Genomic DNA, 24,918 nt, shown 5'->3' with positions numbered 1-24,918 from the left:
TTATGTGTAAGATCTGAGAGCTAATACTACTAGACAAAGGTAGTCAAGTTAAGGATGTTTGAGTTAAGTACTCAAAAACACAGACAACAAGAGCAAGAGTAAATAAGTAGGATTATATCAAGCCTATAGGAAAAATATTATGCATCTGAAAAGAGGTTAAATTTCAAAATACATAACAAACACAAAAAAATTAAAGAGAAAAAACTATCATTTATTTAATTAACAAAAGAGAACTAAACAGATTTCTCAAAACAAGACATACAAATGTCCATCATGTATATAGAAAAATGCTCAATATCATTAGTCATCAGAGAAATGCAAATCAAACCATGATAGCCTGTTGCTGGGTGATGTCTTTCTAAATGCTATAAATATATGTTGTTCCCATTGGTTAATAAATAAGCTGTTTTGGCTTATGGTAAGGAAGCTGAGAGGCAGGTGGGAAATCCAAGGAGAGAGATAGGAAAGAGAAAGGCAGAGTCTGAGGATATGCCAGCATGCTGCCCAAGGAGCAACATGCCAGCAGACCAGTAAAGCCATGGAACATGTGGCAAAACATAGATGAATAGAAATGGGTTAATTTAAGATATAACAGCTAGCTAGCAAGAGGCCTGCCATAGGCCATACAGTTGATAATTCATATTAAGCCTCTGAATGATTATTTTACAATAGGCTGAGAGACCACAAGGCCAGGCAGGACTGGAGGAATGCATGACCACAGGACAGGGTGAAACTTGGGAAAACTTTCTGGCAACAGCCTGTCACTGTACCTTAGCTAGATATCTTACAATCAAAATTACAAAATATGTTAACATGCGTGTGGAAAAAAAGGAATCTTCATCAACTACAGCAATCATTTAAAGTAGCACAGCCATTATGGAAAACAGTATGGACTGCTCAGAACAAAAGAGAATAGCCATATGACTCAGTAATCATACCACTAGTTACATATTCTCAAAGCAAATTAAATAAATAGGACATTTTTAGGCATCCACATTCCAACATTTAAACTAGCACATTTCACAATAGCTAAGATTTTTTTTTTTTTTTTTTTTTTTTTTTGGAGCTGAGGATCAAACCCAGGGCCTCGCACTTGCTAGGCAAGTGTTCTACCACTGAGCTAAAGCCCCAACCCTCACAATAGCTAAGAAATGGATACAACCAATGGGTCCACCAACTGATAAACTGATAAATAAAATGCGGTACCTAAACACAATGGAATGCTATTTGGCCATTCAGAAGTATGAAATGTTATCATTTTTGGAAGATAAGCCAGGAACAGATTAACAAATACTATGTGGTCTCACTCACTGTGAAATCTGAAAATATTTATCTCAGAGAAGTAGAAAGTATGAGTGCTAAGAAGGTTTTAAAAAGGGAGGATATGGAGATATTTATTTGTCTGAGAGTACAAGGTTCCTATGAGATAGGAGAGAGATTTCTTGTATTCTACTGTATAGAATACAGCTACTGTGATTAACAATAGTGCGGGAAATATTTCAAAATGCTTAGAAGAGAGGATTTTAATTCCTTTACCACAAAGAAATGGCAAATGTATGACATGACAGATAAGTCAAATGCTCTAAATTCATAGTTAAATATCTATGCATGGAAACACTACATACCATAAGTATATATAAGGATGTGTCAGAAACCAAAATAAATACAGATTTCTCAGTTAAATTTGAATTTCAGATTAACAATGGATTTATTTTTAGTATAGGCACAAAACATAGTTCTCTAAATGATAATTCATTGTTCATTTGAGATTAGTATTGGCATTGCATTCTGGGTTTCCTCTTTCTAAATATCTTAATCCTACAAAACAAAAGTCAACTGGATAGGAAAAGGAATAAAAGAAGACATAGTACTTAAGAGTAAAGTCTAAACAAGCATAGGACAAAATAGGAACTTTGATTTGTATTGTTTTTATCTCAATTGTTTGATTTTACCAATAAAGACTAAGTAGACAGATGCTGGGGTGAAAACCTGCTAGCTCAGAAAGGCAGAGAAAGTCTTCCTTCCCTGATGTCCCAGAAAGAGCTTTTTCCTGTGCTCTCTCAAACAAAATTCCTCAAACTGAATGCCCCTCTCCTCTACTTCCTGTGTGTCTATCAGTCCTGTCTTCCTGACTCCCTCTTACTTTCTATGGTTTTTTTCTTAATAATCCTATGCTCACTTTCTGTCAACTGGTTGCTTGCTCTGCCTGTTGACCTATGGTTGACTTTATTTATTCCTGTTTACAATATTCAAGCAGGGAGCTCTTGGGATTAAAGGTGTGTGCTAGGGTTGAGCCACACCACAACTAGAAACTGTTTTCTCCAGTAAATAATGCAATCTCGTGGTTCACATTAACATCCATACTAATATACCATAACCAGCCCTCTGCCATATCCTGCAACAGATTTGTTCCTGTGTTGCAAAGGACACAGAGGTGGCAAAAACACCCATGGGCAATTGTAGCTGCCTATAAGCACAGCATATATAAAGTTAACATGAATTTATACTTTTATGAAGGTGAATATCCTCTTCCTAATGAAGTGCAATGAAATATATAGGCATGAAAGGTCATGGTTATTACAATTGACTTTCTAGTTGTTCAGAAAAAAGTAGGAGAAAGAAATGAGGATGTGTAGATTAGAGTTTGAAAAGAACAGATGTTTAGAATGAGCCCTTTTGGAGATCTCATTAATGTACAGCATGAGGGCTATATTTAATGACAGTGTAATATATAGAGAGAGATAGATAGATAGATGCACTCATAAATACATAAACATAACTTGACACACACATTATATAAAGGCAGTGACCTTATAACGGCCCATTCCTGTTAAGGCATCTATCCCTTGTACTTGAGGAGGAGGTTTTCATTAATTTTTACCTCTGATTCTTTATTAAATCCTCAGTCTGAGCTCACTGATGCAGTAACACTAACATGAAGTATTTTCCTTCTTGGTTAAGGCAAGTGACCTAAATCCCAAATTGGGGGGAACTGTTTGGCAATTCACTTTGGTAATTAAGTGTTTTGTAAATCATAAAATAAACAAGAACAGCTCAATCAAACGTGAACACACTCACCTATCTGCTCTTTGAGCTAGAGGTGAACACAAAGTCATCCTTTCAAACTCATGAACACTCACAGACAACACGACAAACCAAGATAGAGTCAGAAACACAGTTCTTTGAACTGCACTAAATACAGTTCCCTCAAACTGCACTGATCAAGACTGACAAATTCATGGAGAGAAGACAAATGCATTCAGACACACAGTGCATCAACATCCATACTAATATACCATAACCAGCCCTCTGCCAGCACTCAAATCCCTCCACCAAGTAAAAAGACCACTCTGCTATAGGCACTTATCTCAAATATTATTGTATAATGTGATCATTTTTCCTTAAGTGTTTTTGTCTCTTGTCACTGATTAACATTTAAGTTCCCATAGAAATTTTATTTTGACAATCATATCAAGGAAAAATTCATAAGAAAATTAAAATAAAAACTGAAGTACACTTCAAACTGTGGAGTACAAAATATTGAATCATCTTTTACTGCCATGGAATTCACAAGTTACTGTTCAGTCCTTTTCTAGTACTCTTTTGAAAGTTGAATTTTCTTAAGTACTTTCAGAATACAGCAACCTTTTGAAAAGTAGTATTTCCCTTGGCTCTAGGTTATGATCTACATAAAAGTGTTTTAAAAACTAAGAAATATTCCAATGCTAATTAAAGCACATAAACACTTCAGGCCAAGTGAAGCATATGAAATTGCTATTTGATTCTAGGAACTGAGTACCTTTGAGGAGAAAAAAACTTATGCCACTAAATAGTATATGATGGGGAGGTTGAGAATTAAGGAACAAAAGGTGAACACAAAATAAAGTCTACTTTGAAAGTTCAAAACAGTCCACAATGTTGCAGAAATAAAGATCTTCAACTATAATAACAAAGATTGGGAATGGAGAGATGGTCCAGCAGTGATGAACACTAGATGATCTCCCAGAGGACCCAGGTTCAAGTCCCAGCACCCACATGGCAGCTAAAAACTGTCTGTAGCTCCAGTTTGGGGGGATCTGACTCCCTCTTCTGGCCTCTGAAGTCAACAGACATGCATATGGTACATAGACATACACATGGAGGCAAAATACCCACACACAAAAATAAACAAATTTATTTATTTATTTATTTATTTATTTATTTATTTATTTAAAAGCTAATGATAATAACAAAAGGACCATTGACATTGTGAGCTGTGACACAAAAGATTGCTTATTCAAAGGTCCTTTGTAAGGCTTAATTTTAGGTATTTCTTTGCATTTTAAAAAATTGAATTTTATGTGTATTGATTATACTATGGCTTTGCTGGTTTTAGTACTACTACAAATTCATAAGACTAGGTGTTTCTTTAGAAGACTTGGGATTTCAACCTTCAGTTCACCTACTGAAGTCACCATGTCTCTTGAAGGAGAGCAAAATTAACCTCAAAATCCAAGGCCAACAATTAATTTAATAGGCTGTTCAACATGAAAGTTAGTCTGATTATAAATTATATTCACAAGCCTCCCTCTTGCATATTTTCAGATTAAATTCCATTATAAACATGTCAAAGTTCAGGGTTGGTAAAGCACTACATTTCAGTACAGTCAGTAGACCATAAAAACACTGTTAGATGTGAATTGCCTTGTGCATTGACAAAAAGCAGGAGCTGTGTGGAAAGCAAAGGTCCTATTCAGTCAGGAGATGCCTGTGTATATCAAGAGGAAAAAATATAAAAGATCAGCTAAGCATCAACATTAAGTTAACTTTCCATTTTATGCTCCACTAAATTGGAAGATCCAGATTATAATAATTACATTTATGTAAAAAATGTGTTTATTCCTAACTAGGAATAAAAATTATTCCTAATTTCTTTCTTTTTTATGTATCTGGGTGTGTTACCTGCATATATGTCTGTGTACTGCATGTATGGTGCCTGTGAAGGCCAGAAAAAGAAATCAGATCCCCCAGAACTGAAGCTATGAATGGTTGTGACCCACCATGTGGGTGTTAGAAATCAAACGGGTCTGCACGGGGAAAAAGTCAACTACTAGAATTACCTTTTATGGAATAGCTGGCTGAACCCCTATACTTTCTTCTTTCTATTTTTGAATCTGGAAAACTAAGACATACTTTTCCCAATATCTTTGCAATGAGAACTCTATGGGTAAAGTAGGTTCCATCTTGTTAAGCACACTCAGGTCACATGTGGCAGATAGAACCAAGGCACAGGACCTGTGACCTTTGACTGCTACTGAAGCCACTGCTGCTATTGCCACTGCTTTCATAGAATTTTAGGCTTTTCTACAAAAATATTATGTTATCTGTTTTCCAGATTCCTGTCCATACAGAAGCAATCACAGCAGCAGCAGATTCCTAATTTAACTTCCCAAGGTAACAGTTCTACTTGTCCATCCTCCAGATGCCTCAGACATCCCAGAAAGCAGCCAAATAGTTCTTTCTCTGGCGTAGCTATAATAGGAGTCCAACACTTGTTACAATAAGTTGTAACACTTGTTCCTATGTCTAGACCCTTCCAGAACATGTCTAAGCTAATCCCTAAATGCTTAGAACACCTGTACTGGTTTCTGTTTAATGGGCTGACCCCTTAATGATATCATTCCCTATTGATGCTGTGTATTGTTTACAAAACAGTCTGCATATGATATATAAAAAGTAAAAAATAATAATAATAACAAGAGTGGCCTTAGAGTGTCAAAGACTCACTTCACTGGTCTCACTATGATACACTGGTCACCAATGTTGGCCTCATTATCTGCTGACTTTGAAGTTAGTAACTTTCCTGAGACTCAATTTCCTTATTTATAGAGAAAAGCCAATAATAATTATCTCCAGGGAGGAATGAGATTCAAATTTTAAAGGGCACACACCCCCAGTGTCAAACTAGATTTCATCTCAAAATGTTAGTTCCCTACTCTTTCCCATACCAGGTGATTTATATCAAGGTCATTCCATGAATGTTAGACATTGAGGAAACTCTATCTTCCCCTTTTCTGTTCACACAGGTATCTCAGTTTATTATAAAACAAATCTTAGTTCTTTTATGAATATATGAATCTGCATACCTAATAAGACTTTGTGGGAGCCCAGAAAGATTGTGACTTGTAGTTTGACTCAAGGCCAAAGAGTCAGAGTTTATGTTGTTCTCCAAGGCTATATAATAGGGTACAAAGGAATGGTTACCAGGTCTTATACTTCAAGGCCTAATCACAAGATGATTTGTCATGGAGCATGGTTACCAGGTGTTCTGAAGGGTCTACACTTGGTTGTATGTTGTGCTTTGATCTTGAAAGGGGGAGGTCTTTTGCCTCTCCCCTTGCTGAGTATAAAAGGCCCATTAGAAATAAACTTGAGGCTGCTGAATATTGACCCAGGGCCCTCCCAAAGCTATCCTGTGTCTCTGTCTTTCTCCACATCTATATTTCTTCCTATTACTTCTCAATTCCTCACTCCCCCTTCAAGGGACTCTTCAATAGGTTGGGGCTGAACCCCAACACTGGTTCCCCAACACTCATATTAGGTTGCCAGTATAGGAATTGGATTAATTGATACCAAAATCTAGCATTACAAAATCATGAGTTTATAAATGCTGAATCATGTCTTATCCATAACATATCAAAGAAATGTCAAGAGAAAACTATTATAGAAATTCAGTTTTTATTAGCCAGATGTCAATAGGCAGGCACCTGCAGCGGAGCTGCCTAACCACTAGACTGGGTACTGTGAAGAGCTAAATGGGGGTGTTTGTTGCCTTTCCTCCAGCACTTTCTAACAGTCTTTGAGGTAGATACTAAGGAAGGAGGAGCACTGATGGGACAGTGAGTGACTTTCCAGCTTCAGTGAAGTTCAGTCTTGGCATCTATACAGGAGGATAATAAGAATGTCTAACAGTACTGGGCAACAATGGCACGTGCCTTTAATCCCAGCACTCAGGAGGCAGAGCCAGGTGGGTCTCTGTGAGTTCAAAGCCAGCCTGGTCCAGGAGTGAGATCCAGGATGGGCACCAGAGCTACAAGGAGAAACCCTGTCTTGAAATAAAACATCTGACAGCACTACTCTAAGAATCAGTTTAGCAATTTCCTTGCTATAGATGGTCTAAGCTCTGGAGTCTCTGGTTGCCAGTCCTAACAAATGATATTGTGTTGCAAAAAAATAGCTTCCAAAATGCTGTTGTTTCCTGAATCTCACTGCAATCAAATCCTTCCAACTCATGCTGAAAAACAAAAGTGCATTGCTTCTGTAATTTCTCTTATCCCACTCTCTCCCTTATGGCATGCATCTCAATCTTGTGATTGTCTCCATCCAGACATCCAGCTGCCCTTATATCTTTTACTATTAACCAGACAGAGTAAGATGGGCATCTATCCTTATTGATTTATCTTGCTTTTGGCACTAGGAATTCAACACACAGAATGCAGCTCAGAAGTCTGTGAGAACCAGACCACACGAGCAGTTTGCCTTGATGATCAACCTTTCCCATGCTCTGCTCCCAGTTGGCACACCTGGTATTAGGATCCATACCTGCAGTCAGTTTATGAGTGCCACCTCTGAACAGAATTGCACTCAGATTTAAGTATAAAAGGGTGAATAAGAAACACATGTGGTGACACAGGCCTTTAACCCCAGCACTCCAAAGGCAGAAGCAGGCAAATCTCTGTGAGTTCAAATTCATAGAAAATTCTAGGCTAGCCAGGCTGCATAATGAGACCATGTCTCAAAAGAAAAAAAGAAAGATAGGAACAGTAAGTGTCTGGGCTGTTGGACAGAAGTAGAGTGGTTTGCTTAGCATGCAGAGGCCTTGAGTGCAGAACCAAGCAATGAAGAATTAAAAATAGACCAATGAGATATTTCCCCTGGTCTCAAAAATGGCTTCATCTAATATGGTTAGTCATCACTGGAGTGTTACCATAATGTCCCTTCTCAATAGAGACATCATCTTCATTTCTCTTGTATTGGCCTCATAAATGTCTAAACAAATGGGCCAGAGCACATTCTTTTTGTTCTGCTTTCTGTCATGACCAGGAATTTTCTAGGACATTTTCCCTGCAGCCATTATTCTTATAAAAAATCTGGATCTCTTTTCTGCTTTTTTCTTGTGTTGTTCAGTGGTTTTTTTACATGACACTGACCAAAGGTAAGGGAATTTTCTTGCCGTAAGGTAGTGTTTCCCATGCTTATTCTGGAAGCCCAGATTTCCCATTACCACCACCAGTACAGACGACACTTATTAAATCTCACAATTTCATTTTCATTAGGGAAAATGTTATAAAGTAAAAGCTCTATGGGATCGATATAGAGTGATGTGAGAAATATTACAATGATTAAAAAAGAATTGTTTCCCATCCAGATGTTACACGAACTGACATTTCATAACTGCAACTGGACAGCCATGTTGGGTTAATTTCCTTACCAAATGGTTTGAGGGCCAGTAACACTGCACTCACTCACAGAAGGAGTCAAAGGTTGTGCTCCAGCAACGGCTTGCTTCTATGGCTACTTTAACTAAGATTTTTCTTCATTAGTTTTAGTAACACCATCAACGCTTTATGGATTGCCTAACATGTAGAAAGGTACTGTTCTCTTCATGATTCTGTTTCTTAATCTGGACAACAGCCCCGAAGACGTGTTATTACATCCATATTTTACAGACAGGTTTAAGGATAAGCTTAGAGAGCAGTGACTCTGAGGAGAGAGATCAGCACAGTTCAGAGCTCCAGCACATTACTTATCAGCAGTGTGTCCTTGGAAAGCTGGCAACTCCTAACCTGTAAAGCAGGGCCAACAGGATTGTCCTATTGAGCTTTGCTTGAGTAAATAAGTGCCTGACACAGTGAGTCTGGAATACAAAGGCCACAGAGAGATGGAAAAGGAAACGGCAATCAGAGGTCAAGCAATGTGAGTCACCAGAGCATAAGATCTCCCCAGCCTGAATCCCTCCACTGCAGTGCGATGATTTCACAAAGAATATGCATGTCTATGTCTCCAAGTCCTCCCGAAACAAACTGGATAAATACATATAAATCAGGAAGTCTATAGTCACTGTAATAATAACAATAAAAACTGCAAAGTGAAGAGATCTTTTCGAATAGCCCATCTTTCCCACCCTGCACCAAGGTCAGCTAGGAATTTGGCAATAGAAGCCTCATTTCTCCTCCCTGGTTTCATGTGGCACAATCTGCCAGTCAGTCTGTGTCACCAGTTCCTGTCTATGAGAAGCTCCATGAGTCAGTGCCTAGACCCAGGCTGAGTCACACTGGGTAGGCAGTGTTACAGCCTGAGATACGAGAGATAGCAATTAAAAATGACCTTTGTTGGTGAATTAAGCATCATGAAAACGCTGGCTCTATACCTTCAAACTAATATTAGCAAAAAAGAAACTCTCTGGTTCAAGAGGAGAAAATGTAACTGTTAAGATTGGATATACAATTGATGAGGGAAAAAACCAATAAAGAGGTTCCTACTCATTCAGGGATTGGTACTGGACAAAAATCCCCACTTTACTTTTCAGATGTCCAGCTTGGCACAATAGAGAGCAGTTTATTTCAAACACAAACTTTTAAGTGCTTATAGCCTCACTGTCCCTTTAATTGGCATCCCTTCTTTTTCTTATCTAGCAATTTATAATACCCCCCAGGCCTATTCTTCTGTATCGGATATTTTTAAGAACTATCAAGATAGTCAAAAATAAATTTTAAGAAAAATTTTGCATCCTCCTACTTACTCTCTTCTATTACCTCCTACAGGGACACAAGGGCCTGTCTATCTTCTCATTATCAGTGATGGGTTATTTTAACAAGATCATTTTCTAGCAGAGAGTGAGGTGGTGCTATAATATTCCCTAATGTTATTTCTCAGCCCTAAGCAGGTCTAACAACTCAGTTTCCAAAACAAGAAAAGGAAGTAGAAGTCATCAACTAGCTTTCTCTTTTGCTGAACGTTCTGTTTCTGGAAGAGGAAAACCTTTCCTGTGATGGAAATGCCAGTTGGTTCTGGCAAACACTTGTGAAACTTCTGTCTTCTTGAAAATAGCAAATATCTAAAAATTCACAAAACTTTTCACAGATTATAAGAAATTAGTTGGAATAGGTGTGCTCTTAAAGGCCAAACTTCTGGGCTCCCAGCTCTGCTTTCCCAGTAGGCTTTCAGAAGCAGCTCATGGGATTCCTGCCAATTCCTCAGTACCAACTCAGTAGGCGCAGCTTGCACCCTGCAACCTTCCTCCCATGGAAAAGGGCATCGATATGAACTTCCCTTGCAAGTGTCTTCAGATTTCTCTTCCTCGTACCACTTACCCCCAGATCATGCTGGGAGCTGCCAGCTCCTGGTGTCGATAGCTCTTGTCTATGTCTCTTTCCCTTTCAATGTGTGGCTCTTTGGCATGGCTCGACTGACCTACTGCAAGACTGGGTTTCAGTGGCTCTCCTGCTGCCTCTGACATTCTTCATATGGTCCCAGCATCATCTTTCTAAAACAGAATATTTCCATCTGCCTATAGAATGGTAACCAGATAGCCTGGTACTCTGTTTTCTCCCTGATTCCCTCTCATTGCATCCTTCTCAGCATCAAATACTCCTGACACACAAGAAAATACCCTATTGCCTAACATGCTTTATGAACTCTAATATCTCATCCTTAGATGGTGGTGTCCCACTGTCCTGACATACCTAACCCATGAGCTTCCTAAGCAGAGCACCCCTCCTCCCATACCTCTCTAACTTTCCAAGTTATTTTACTCCTCTTCTGCTTACAACCATAAATAAGCATTGTGTGCTTATTCTTACATAGAAAAATTACATATTTTCCCTTCTTGAGTCTTCAGAGTCTTCTAATAACCTCATACTACTAAACTAAACACATCTCACTGTGGAGTACAAGGCTCTGTGTATCTTGGCTCTCACCTACATCTGCAGACAGATGAATGCTCTTCTCCCTTTTCTCTCTCACACATGCTTACTCTACATCTTTAAAAATCCTAGTGCATGCCCTCCTGGTCCTTGCACCAGAAACTCCCCTCTCTTTGGAGTATATGCCACATACATCTGCAAACATCTGACTTCTCAGACCCTCAGAAGCACCCTTCATCAAAAGCAGCCTCTACTAACTTCCCATCCCAAAGTACTGCCTTTTCTCTTGAGGACTCCTCCATGACTACAATTTCTTTATTTGTGTATTCATGTTTATTGTCTGTCTCCATCCTGCAACACATACACCCCAGAGGACAGTTGCTCATTGTTTTGTTAATCACTGAACCTCAGAGCATAGCACCTTTGACTAATGCTTATTAAAAGAACTACATTAAAACATTGTGTTTATTGTATTAGCTTAAATTTCAGTTAAGTTTTGTGTATGTAAGTTCTGTATATACCCACCCTTCTCCCTAGACTGCAATCTTCTTGAAATCAAGAGTACAGTAATTATATTAATATTCTTCCATAGTGGTGGAACATCCAATTAGCATACTAAATAATAGTAAAACTTTCTGATTGGAATTGAACTAAGTAACTATCCTTTACTGTGCAATATCTATCTCCCCAATTTAATAGGCAGTGGATCTAGGAAAAGCTGTACCAAGCCTCAAGTCTGCTACTTAGAGACTGTGTAATTCATATCAACTTTTCAAAATATCAGATATAGTTTTTAAAAATCTCTTCTTAATTCCAAAATAGCTGTGAGGATTAAATTAAGTCACTTACAATTTTTTCCTTACAAACCACAACTACACAAAGACAATAAAAATAAGTGCTGCTTCTTAGTGTTCACATAGACCAATCAATAATTTGTATCATTTATTGAGTGCCTAGTATGTGGCAGATGCTACAACAGCCACTTTTTCATATTCTGCCCTATTTAAATTAATCATTAAAACCATCAGGCAAGACTATGAATTGTTGTATTAGTTACTTTTATATTGCTGTGATAAAATACCATGATCAAGGCAACTTATAGAAGGAAACGTTGATTCAGGGCTTACAGTTCCGGAGGGATGAGTTCTTCACCATCACAGTAAGAAAGCCTGGTAGTAGGCAGGCATGGTTACTGGAACTGGAAACTGAGAGCTGAAGGCTTACATCTTGAACCACACAAACAGGAAGAAGAAAGAGCAAACTGGGCATGGAACATTGCTTTAGAAACCTCAAAGCTGACTCCCAGTGACAAACTTCCTCCAGCAAGGACATACCTCCTAAGCCTCCCCAAACAGCCACCAAATGAGGACCAATAATTTGAATGCCCAAGAAGACAGAGGGACATCTATCATTTAAGCCACCATAATTAGTAACCACATGTTTAAATGATATAAAATGATATATCACTAGAAGTGATAAGGAATTTGGAAAGGTTCAATCACCTTCAGTGCTGAAATTGATGGAGCAAGTGTCTGTGAATGGAAATCTGTTATGATATTTATTGATCAGTTGCTCTAATTATACAAGTAACATTTCTTTCTTGCAAGTTCATGGTATTTTCTAAAAGACTGAGAAATACTTGGAGGGCTTTGGCTTCTGTTCTTTCCACTCATGTCTCTACTACAAGCGAGAAGCAAGTCCATAGCCTGACTTTGGTCAGATTCTCTTGGATTCTGATGAAAGTAGTCATGGAAGAAGAGAAGAGTTTCTCTTTCCCAGTGTGGGTTCAGTGCAACCCTGCCCTATAGTATGCTGCTTCTGAGGACTTCTGGAGCTATCTTCTTTTCCAAGTCTGGTTCTCCAGTCCTCAGTTCAACAGTCAGTGCCTGGAGAGCTTCAGTCTCTGTCACTGAACCACCCTGTTTTGGTTGTTAGCCTAGACACAACCCCAACTAACGTACAAAAAGTTAAAAAGTCAACAGTGCACTCATAATTATGTGGTCCCTATTCATAAAGAAGGGTGTAAAATTGTAAATAATTGGTAAAGAACAACATAAAAACACATCACAAAGAAGAAATAGCACAAAATAGTATATCATCATTAGATAAATTAATAGCCCAGTCTGTAAATGGTAGGAAAGCTTAGAGGAGAAAATAGGATAAGCTTGAATGATCTGAAAGCTTACCTAGATCAATAAATATTGATGGGTGAGTCACTGATATGATTACCTAAGTCAAACCTGAACAAAATAATGAATGCAGTTCTTTGTCTCTAGTACACCAAGAGTAGAGTGTGAGAATAATTCTGTACCTAGTCTGTGAAGAACTCTATTGCTGGACTATGAAAATCAACACTAGTGTATTACAGAAAGACAGATATCCCCAACACTATTCCTAAGTAACCAGTCAACTTACTCTGAACATATTTGGCAGTTAAATGCACATTGTAAATGGAGAAGAATCATCAATTAAAGAATTATGAAAAAATGTATAAAGACAACCAAAGCACTGCCTAGAGGTTGCAGAAGCATTCTAAAGAACTGTCTTACCCAAGAGAGGAGCAAGAAAGCCTTGCAGAAGAAAGATAATTAGCTAGGTCTTAAAAAATAGATGAGTTTACAGAGGAAGAGACGCATTCTAGGAAGATTGGTCAATATAAATAAATAATGAAAGACAATAACATAAGTAAAACCACAGTGTGCACAGGTGAGATGTGTGAGGGAGGCAAGAGGAAATCAGGATTAGACCCACATGGAAGCAGGGAATGGGCTGTGGAGGGTGTGGTCTGTTGTGACACTAGAAATAATGGGATATAGAAATCTGCTATAACCAGATTTAAATAATGTGCTTACCCTTGTAGACTAGGGAGACATCCATTCCTCTCAAAGCACATAAGTTGAAAATAAAACAGTGAGATGGTATGGAGGATTATTAAGCAGGTTTAAAAAAAATTAGATGGGCTCAAAGCAGTCTGTCCACCAAAGAACTCAATAACGATAACATGTTTCATACCCCTGAAGACTAATCTAAAATTCAAAATGTGTAGAAACCTGTATACATCTGCTAAATTGAAGGTACCGTAAGAGTAGGCACATGCACATGTCTGTCTGGTAACTGCCATAACCAGTGCATTGTTAGTGATCAACAAAATTCATTCAATACATAAATTAATGCATTCATTTTATACTACCATTCATTTTATAAAGTTGGTATTTTCCATTTCTTTCTTATACAGAGATATTATTTAGTTAATGAAATTTTTGGTAATAATTTGATATTTTCTGAAGATTGACCAAGAATAAATGACTCAGGGCGGTAGAGCTTGCTCAGTGATTAAGAGCATGGACTGCTCTTGCACAGCACCCGTTTGGTTCCCAGGACCAGGGTCAGGTGGCTCACAACCACTTGTAACTCCAGCACCAGGGGATCTAATACCTGTGACCTCCCTCCATGAGCACCTTCACTAATGTACAAGTACCCACACACAGGCACACATAAAGATAAAATAAATATTGAAAAAATACATGGTTCAAAATTTAGAATATAGATTTTAAGTGTACTCATAAAACTTGGTTTATAAAAATAAGAATTACCTTCCCAGAAAGGATGCAAATTGCCTTTATCAAAGATGTTTGGTACTAGTAGATATTACTTTAAACACAACCTGCCTTCTTTAATGTAGTGAGTGGACACATTGAGCTTCAACAAATTAAACGACAATTTCTCTTGGTTTTTGTTTTTGTTGTTGTTATTTATTTTATGTCCCGGCCACAGTTCCACCTCCCTCCTCTCCTCTCAGTCCTTCCCCCTATCCCACTGCCCCTCCCAATCCACTCCTCCTCCACTTCTGCTCAGGAAAGGGCAGGTCTCCCATGAGCATCTACAAAACATGGCATATCAACATGCTGTAAGACTAAGCATTTCCCCATGTATTAAGGCTACACAAGGAGATCCAGTATTAGGGGCAGGGTCCCCAAAGCCAGTATAAGAGTCATAAAGCCCCTGTTTCTACTGTTAGGAGTCCGAAAATAGAACCAAGTTACAGAACTGTAACATATATGCAGAGTGCCTAGGTCAGTACTATGCAGGTCCCTGGTTGTCAGTTCAGTCTCTATGAGCCCCTACCAGACCAGGTTAGTTGATTCTGTGAGATTTCTTGTGGTGTCCTTGACATGTCAAACTCCTACAACAATCCTTTCCCTCCTTCTTCTGCAGGATTCCCTGAGCTCCATCTACTGTCTGTCTGTGGTCTGAATCTGCCTCCATCAGTTGATAGATGAAGCCTCTCTGATGACAATTGGGCTAGGCACCAATCTGGTCACCAGGAGATTGTTAGTTCAGGCTACATATCCACTATTGTTAGGAGTCTTATCTGGGGTCATCCTTGTAGTTTCCTGGGAGGTTCACTTGTGCCAGGTTTTTCCCTGACCCTGAAAGCTCCCCCACCCCGCAACGACTTTCTAATAGTCTCTTTCAGTACTCTCCTCCCTCTTCCACCACTCCAGCCTGATCACTCATGTTCCCATCCAATCACAAAGTCTCCATCCTTTCTCCTCAGGAAGATCCAGGCATCCCCCCCCCACCCATGAAGAATGCTTGTTACCTAGTCTCTCTGGGTCTGTGGATTGTAGCACAGTTATCCTTTATTTTACAGCTAATAACCACTTAAAAGTGAATACATGCCATGTTTGTCTTTCTCAGTCTGGGTTACCTAACAGGATTTTTTTTCTTCTTGTTATATCCATTTGTCTTCAAACTTCCTGATGTCTTTCTTTTTAACAGCTACTACTCCATTGTCTAAATGTACCACATTTTCTTTATCCATTCCTCAGTTGAGGGACTCTAGCTTGTTTCTAAGATCTGACTACTATAAGTGAAGTTGCTATGAATATACTTGAGCAAGTGTCTTTGTGGTATGATTGAGCATTCTTTGGGTATATGCCCAGAGTGAAATAGCCCAGGTCTTGTGGTAGACGGATTCCCAGTTTTCTGAGAAACTGCCACACTGATTTTCAAAGTGGCTGTACAAGTTTGCACTCCACCAACTATGAAGGAATGTTCCCCTTGCTCCACATCCTCTCCAGCATGAACTGTCACTTGTGTTTTTTATCTTAGCCATTCTGACAGGTGTAAGATGAAATCTCAGAGTTGTTTTGATTTGCATTTCCCTGATGGCTAACAATGCTGAACATTTCTTTAAGTGTTTCTCTGTCATTTGAGATTATTCTTCTACAGAGAATTCTCTGTTTAAGTCTGTACCACATTTTAAAAATGGATTATTTGGTTTTTAGATGTCTAGTTTCTTGAGTTCTTTATGTATTTTGGAAATCAGCCCTCTGTTGGATATGGGGTTGGTGAAGATCTTTTCCCATTCTGTAGGCTGCTCTTGTAAAATGTGATGTTTCCTAGAAAAGAAAAGAAAACTCATCCTTACTGCCTGGCTTCCTTTGCTATAGTGACACCTACTGTTATTAACAATACTTTGTTTCTAAGAAACTAAACTGAAAAATAACTATTATATTTATGTTTTTTAGTTTATTCTTCTCTCATATATTACACCCCAACCATAGTGTCCTTCCCTCCACTCCTCCAAGTCACTCTCCAACACCCCCTTCTCAAAATCCACTGTTCTTCCTTTTTTCTTCAGAAAAGAGCAGACCTCCTGGGGATATCAACTGAACACAGATACACTAAGACTAGGCACACATCCTCATTTCAAGGTTAGACTAGGCAACCTAGGAGGAGGGAAAGGGTCCCAAAGGCTGGCAAAAATGTCAAAGAACCTTCCCCCCAGTCCCACTGTTGAGAGTCCTACAAAAACCCCAAGCTAAATAACTACAACATAAAGGCAGAGGACCTAGCCAGATCCATACAGGCTCCCTGATTGTCACTTCAGTCTCTATAAGCCCCTGTGAGCCCTGCTTAGTTGATTCTGTGGGCCATGCTCTTCTAGTGTCCTGGACCCATCTGGCTTCTACAATACTTGCTTCCTCTCTTCCTCAAAGTTCCCTGAGCTTCACCTAATGTTTGGCTATGGGTCTCTGCATCTGCTCTCATCAGTTGCTGGATGAAGCCTCTCTAATAGCAATTGGGCTAGGCTCTGAACTATGAGTGTAGCAGAATATAATTAGGAATAATTTCAGTGTTATTTGGTTTTGGTTTTGGTTTGGTTTTGTTTTGTTTTTTTGCCAGTGGTGTTTGGTTCTATCTTAGGCCAGCCTTTGGTTTCTAGTCATCCAGGAAGTGTCAGGTATGTGCCCCCTCTCATCACATGGGCCTCAAGCTGGACCAGTTATTGGTTGGCCACCATCACCCCCAAGCAATACTTGCAGGCAGAAAAAAATTGTAGGTCAAAGGTTTTGATGCTGAGCTACTGTGCCAGCCCACCACTGGAAGCCTTGACTGGTTACAGAAGATGGGAGGCTCTGTATCCCCCATTACTAGGAGTCTTCACTACAGTCATCCTCGAAGATTCCAAGGAGTTTCCATTGCACTAGGGCCACTCCCTTTGGGGGCCATTTTCTTTCAAACCACCATATTCCACTCCCTGGACCTGATAAGCTTGTAACAATATCATAATGTAAAATGCAGTTAGTCCAACTTAAAAAGTCCCCAGAGTCTATCACAGTCTCAACACTGTTTAAAAATCTAAAGTCCAAAGTTTCTTCTGAGAGTCAGGCAATCTCTTAACTACAATCTCCTGCAAAATTAAAATAAAAAAGCAAATCACATACTTCCAACATATAATGGCATGGGATGTATATTACATTCTAAAATGTGGGGAAGGGAGCATAGTGAGGAAATACTGGACCAAAGCAAGACTGAAAGCCAGCTATGCAAACTCCAAACTCTGTTTCTCTATGTCTAGTGTCAAAACAGTTCTTCAGATCTCCAATTCCTTTCAACTTTGTTGACTACAACACACTTCTTTCAGGTGTTAACACTCCCTGTTAGCACCTTTTCTCAGTAGGTAACCCATGGCTCTGGCATCTCCAACATCTTGTCTCCAAGGCGATCCAGGCTTCAATGTCACAGCTTCATGCAATGGCTTTTCTAGGCCTCCATTCAGGAACACCCCTTACACACGCCTGGCCTCAGCAGCTTTCTTTAGTTACTGAGGCAAATTCTATGGCCTCTTTCTTCTATCCTTAACTCCAGAACCACATTGCCAAACTGCCAAGTTCTACTGCTTACTGGGACTGCAACATGGACCCCTTGTTCAATTAATCTTTACCAGAATTCTGTTTTGGATAGTTATCTTCACTGCCCAAGTTTCACTGTCCTTGAACTTGTTCTGTAGACCAGACTGGCCTCAAACTCAAGAGATCCACTAGCCTCTGCCTTCTGAGTGCTGGAATCAAGGGTGTGTGCCACCATGAGCACACTTGGGTAGACCTCTGCATCTTTATGTTTCACATCTGCAGAAAATAGCAAGCAGGAGCACCTCTGGGACAGTATGACTTGGCAAGTTGAAAAGATGCAGAATTCACTTCTGGATCATCTTGTTCAGAAAATATCTATAGCCAGGCTTGTAGTCATTTAAAGAGACCACAACTTTTTAAATGTTTATGTTCTGAGTGGGAATAATCTACACCATTTATTATATTTTAGAATATTTTTATTTATTTTTGCCATTTTCATACATGTATATTATGGGTCATATCCATCCCCCCAAACTCCTTCCCAACCCTCCAACCTCCTTCCCAAATTATTCTCCTCTCATCTTCATGTCTTCATCCTTTTTCTTGTTTTCCTTTTGTAACCCACTGAGCCAAATCACTGCAACTTCATGAGTGTAGGGCCATCCACCATCCAGAGCATGGACAACCCACCAACAGTCAAGCTTCCAAAAAAAAAAATGACTCCCACTCCCCAAGAGCCAATTGCTGCCAATAATTCCTCTAATGAAGGTGAATCTTCTTGGTTTTCTCTGTAGAGCTCCACTTCACATTATTCACACTCTGCACAACATCATCTCCCTTATCTTAGTCATGTTTTTTGTAAAGCTTGAACCTCCCTGAAAAAAAAAAACTTGTCTTTATTTTTTAATAGTTTATTGAGTTGGCCTAGAATTTAAGTTCCATGTGGTAGACATATTTTCTTTCTGCTTGTTGTTACATCTGAATATTTTTTGAGGGAATGGATGTATTTTCACAATTACCGTCTAAGATTTTACAGAACTAGATTTAAAGTCTTATTCAACAATCTGTAGGTTACTAGTGGGGTTGTGCTTTTCTGCACCCTGTATTTTAGAAAATGCCTTGCTCCTGACCTTAGTCTAATTGGCTGAGGAGTGTGACCCCACCTTTCAGCTCCAAGGATAGCAGTTAAGAGAGGATAGGTTCTCAGAGAATTCAACCACCCAACTACAGCAGTTGATTCCAATACAAGGGGATTAGCATAGCCCCCCAAATGTTCTGCATAGTTTCTGATCACAGTAGACAGGTTAATGTAGGAAAAACCAAACAGAAATTTGTCAATATGTATATTTTATACGCGTGAAGGAAACATCAGGCAATGAGTAGCTCTCAGAGGTGGTGAACTCCCAGCTGGAGAGCAACTTTAAGAAAGAACGGTGAATTTTTAAAAAGAAACAAGCTGATGGGAAAGGACTCTAATCCTCTAGAAATGGCAGTTTGATCTGTGGAATGAAGGGGTGAAGATGATGAGAGGTTCTTATGAATCCCAGTCTAGCTGAGAACTCTCTATGTATCTGAAGGATGACTTCGAACTCCTGACTCTCATGATTCTAGTTCCTAAATGCTGGGATTATAGTCATGTATCTCCATACACTCTGCATTTTTGTGGTGCTGGGACCTGAATCTAGGACTTCACACATGCTAAACAAGCACTCTACCAACTAGCTGAGCTTCATCCCCAGCCCCAAATGTGGCAATATGGAGTGGGAGCACATAATGGGGAGAGATGGCTTAATTGTTGAAGTTTGTCAATGTCAGCTCCTCTATCACTGTATCCAGATGATAAGGGTCTAAAGCTGTCTTTAGTGGACAATTTTTTTCTTGGGGTGTGAGAGAGATGATCTTTTATCTTTGTAAATATATGCACTAGTTTTAGGCAAATATAGGGAAAAGAGAAAGGTGCTTTGTATCTGTTCCTTTATAATTTCCTTCAGCTCAACCATCCATCATAGTTGGTGGCATGAAAGCCAAATTATATCCATTTAGACTCATTCCTGGGACTTTGTCTGGAGCTCCCCAGTGGGTGCATGCCTTGGGATCTGTATAAGCAGAGTATAACTCAAAGGATCTAGACACCATTTTTGTTACTACATCAGAAGTGGCTGCCAGAAAAATAATCCAACAAGGAAGGAAAACTGAGAGGTACAAAGACACATCTGATGACCATTTAATCCCTGGTTCCAAAGAGTGCTAAATACTTAAGTCTTTCGACTTTCCAAGAATAAAACTTATTTAAGCTAGCTGGATTGGACGTCTCTCCCTTGAAATGCAAAGAGTCATGAATTGTGGAAGCATGGTGGGAGTCTTCCTCCAGGTATTTGCAAAGCTGTCACCAACCAATTCCTGACTGGGGGAAGAAGTCAATTGCTGCTGACTTTAGAAAAACAAATGACAGTGACAGCAGCATGCTTCAGATACACCTGGTACCCCGATGACCACAGCATCTCTAACGTTGCCTACAGAATGCATATTAACAAGATGCACAGGAACAGCAGAGCTCAGCGTGTGGGGCATAATCACTAACATGCACAATCCACAGTAGAGAAACACTCTGTTGTCAGATCTGCCCACAAGAGGGCAATCATCACATGAGAAATCTAAAATAAGTACTATACCAGAAGGGAGGAGCCATAGGGATGTGGGCTGGATGAAAAAGAATGGAGTCAAAAGAATCCACAGGGCAAACAGAACACTAAGCAGAAGGGAAGTTAAGAGACAAGTTGGATTGAAATAAGAAAGACAACAAAAGCTGAAGTGTGGGTGCACTTTAGAACTACCATGCCTTAGTCCATCGACGCTAGTTTGACATCATATGATCATATGCCAGTATGGCCTACTGGGTAGATTATAAAAATCTGAAATTTATTTCCTATAGATGCTGAAAAGTCCAAATTCAAAGTAGATCCCCTGTCTGACTAAGGCGTGCTTCCTGGTTCATCGATGGCCCCTCCTTCTATGTCCTCAGCCTGGTATAAAGAACCTTCATCCTTTGATCCTCTTTTGTAGAGACACTAATCCCATTCAGAAAAACTCCACCATCATGACTAATCAGCTCCTAAATGCCAGTAACACCCACCCACACATTCAGACAGGGGATTAGCATTTCAACATTTGGATCTAGGGAAGGAGACAGAACTATTCTGACCACAGCAACCTTAGACACTGATCCTCTGGCAGAAGCTCTAGCCAGACTTGCTTGACCAGCAGCATATCTTTGAAATATCAGGAACTCTACCTGATATATTATACCCAGGACTAATTTACCCAGCTAATAAATCAAAGTAGGTTCAGACACCCTCTTGAAATAAATAGTTCCATTTCTGCACAGAAAAAAATAAAGCTTCAAAAAGTTATACACACCATAAATGAAAAACAAAATCACCATGTATGTGACTTGGAAAAAAAACTAGCCTAGAAAATAGCTGAGCACAGTGTCCAGTTCTTTATATTATTCAACACATGAAGGGTCATACTATTGATCTTTTTAATCACCCAATTTACTGATGAGCATTATGCACAAAGTAATTACATGAACAGCCCTCAGTGGAAAAATGAATATATTCTTGTATCATGTGGACAAACCTAACTGAAGTCAATACAAATGTTCATATGAACAAAGTAACCTGTGGACAAGTATGAGTAGCTTGATATCACAAAATAAGGCACACCAGAGCAATAAAAATAGGAAACAGAAAATTTTGGAGACAAAGAACTGGAGTTTTCCAGTGAACCTGGATGGAATTCATAAATCTCTGAGTCTCTGAAACCTACCCCAGCCTCCAGAGCACCTCTTAGTATCTTCCCCCAAATAATCTACCAACCTTTCAATTGTGTGTCAGTCAAAAGTCCACCTAGCAGTTGGCACTGGGAAATGATTCATTTTCTTGGCTGCCTCCATTATTACCCCAGTAGCCAAAATACAACCTTAAAAACCTACCTATGTAAACTTAACCCAAATTGTGGAGCTAGGCAGGTGAGCAATGAGAAAATATACAATGATGAATATGCATGCCTCCATACAGGTTCAACATCCCATTCCAATGCATCTGTCTGGGTGAACTTTAACATTATTCTAACAGCTGTCTGTGAATCCAGCTCACTTAGCTTCTGAACACAGAAAGTAATTGGTTGTTCTAAAATTTATTAACATTAAAATTTCCTATATTTTAGAAAATATCATCACCTTGGAAATTCCAAATGCATTTTCTCTGTTCCTTAGAGTGAGAGCTAATCCACAGATGAATGAGAAATACTTTTGTGCTTCCATCATCTTTTCATGTTTAGTGAAAGTTAATTTCTGAACTACATGCTTAGCTGGAGATAGCAAAGCTATTCTACCGCTACAATGTTGAAGAGTTCACCCTGCGGAAGCAGCATACTGTCTAGTAATATTTTTAGCATTTTCCTCTCCCTACTATTACCTCATTGACTCAACTAATGGACCAAAATGTTTTCAAAATATGAAATGTTATTAAGCAGAGTTCTGCAGAAAGTTGATTCATATGAAGTAATAGCATAAGAATTCATAACTCGCTATAAAATCAAAGGTGTAATTTCTGTAATATTGCTTATATCTAGAATTCTGTTCAATGTCAAAAGGCGAGTGTAAGCTGAGAGTGTGTTTGCAGAATTGCTGATACAGAACCATGAGTGCATAGGAGCACAGGCCTTGTAGCTGCTGAGCCTGAACTTGACTTCATGACTAGCAGGTGTACTTTGAGCCCTATAACTCTAAAATAGCTTCAAAAAAAAAAAAAGGATAATAAGGATTGTAATACCATCAACCAGTTAGATTAGGTAGTAAATGTTAAGCAGCACATGTTTTAAGCTAATACTGTTATCACATTGCCCATGATTTTGAAGAAATTTTAGATTTGAGACATGAGTCCCCCGAGAGCATTCTGACATAAAGGTTGAAATGATAAGGGCTACCCCTCATTCATCTCATCAGCACACTAAGTTACATGATTCTTGTGATAGTTAAGGATTAATATAGAACTCAGGAAGGTTAAGAGATAAAGCAGCACTGGGATCTGTACTAAGGAGGGAAGATAATCAGCTTTAGAAGCTTGTTCAGCTCAGAACTGTAGAACACAGTGGTGAGTTCAAGACTAACTCAATGATGCAGAAAAAGTAGAAAGATTGTAAGAACAAGTAATTATGGAAGACACCAAGAAACAAGACCTTCCAGGACTCACAGAGACCGTGGCAGTATGCACAGGGCCCGCACAGGTCTAAGTCAGCTAGGATCCCAGCACTGAGTAGGGGGAGTGGACACAAGTCCCCATCCATAATCTAGAAGCTAGCTCTAAATGTCAACTACTTGCAAAGGAAACATTTGTTTCCTCTAACAGTCTCCCTGAGTGTACAAACCACACTAAGGGCAGGCTCCATGCCCAGCAGTAGATGGCCAACACAAAACAAACTCAATGGTATTTTTGGAGATTTTTTTCTGTCTTTAATGCTTTGTTTGCCTTTTTATTTTTTAACCCCACTGGTCTTTTGCCTGTATATTATGGTTTCTGATTTTGTGTTTTCATGGGGGGGGGGGGTGCATGTGTATGTGTGTTTGTTTTATTCTATTTTATTCTAGTGTGCCTGTTTTTTATTTGCTGTTTTCTAAAGAGAAAGGAGTGGAGGTGGGGAGGTGAAGAGGACCTGGGAGGAGATAAGGAATGGAAAACTGTGACCAGAATATATTATGTGGAAAAAGTATTTTTAATTTTAAAAAGGACTAACTCAAAATATGTACTTGGAACTTTATTTCTTAAACAACTGAAAGAGAAGCATGCATACATGCCAAAGTGTATAGGTTGTATGTTGCTCCATGTTTTACTCTGTTATAGGTTTCATCTTCTTTCACACAAGAAATGTGGATCATATCACAACAGATGCCCCAAATAGGTATGTCAAATTTACCAAAAACAAATTAGGGAAAAATCGTGTGAATAACTTGCAAAAAGAAAAAAAGGAGAAGCAGCAAAAGTGTGGCCTGAAATTACAGGATCCTCTGCATCATAACCCAAGTGAAGTGGACCAGGATCAGCCCTTTTGCATATGTTATTAATACTGAATTTTGTGAGGATGCACTACAATAATTGTACATGTATATATGCATATATACAATATACAAATGTGTGATATATATTAATGTGTATGATATATAATAATACAATAATATATACAAATATACAATAATGTGTATACATGTATACAAGGTATAATTAGATCAGAATACATACTTCTGTCTCCTCATTTACTTCATCTATGTGTGTTTGGAACCTTTTTCTTCTTGTTGTCTAGTTATTTTAAAACACATCAAAAACTTTTGTAGCCAAAAGTGCCATCGAAGGCCAGAACTAATTTCTCCTCTTGATGTCTCTTAGCTAACACCTTCCACACCCCAAGTCCTTTCTCTTCCCAAGCTCTACTGATAGCTGTTCCACTCTGCTCCTCAAATACAACCACATGAAATCCACTTAAATTTAAATTTCAGATACACATTGGGGTTTTTTTTTTTTTTTAGTTGAATTCACCATATGCACAGCCCGCAGGATTGATATCTTGGAAGGCAAAGGTGCTTAGTACCACATTAAGAAGACCAAGGCTGCCCCAGAACTAGTGCTAGCCGGAAGATGACACCTGTGATAACATCCAACCTATTAAGACCTCTCAAAAAGAAGTCAAGAGCTGGGGGCATACCACCATCGCATACTTGGCGGGAGGAGCTTTCAGAGACAAGGCTAAATATTGCATCCAGCTTCATAAGATCATAAGACATAAGAACTTCAAGATCTTCCTTATGGGTTCAGAGC

At 39.0% G+C, this 24,918-nt stretch overlaps 1 pseudogene; it reads right to left on the bottom strand.

Moving 5' to 3' along the window:
- LOC118577127 overlaps positions 1 to 24,918 on the bottom strand; it is a 238,297-nt pseudogene that overhangs the window by 59,681 nt on the left and 153,698 nt on the right.

Source organism: Onychomys torridus, chromosome 2, assembly GCF_903995425.1.
Source record: "Onychomys torridus chromosome 2, mOncTor1.1, whole genome shotgun sequence".
Classification (NCBI taxonomy): domain Eukaryota; kingdom Metazoa; phylum Chordata; class Mammalia; order Rodentia; family Cricetidae; genus Onychomys; species Onychomys torridus.
This window is presented reverse-complemented; position numbering and strand designations above follow the sequence as displayed.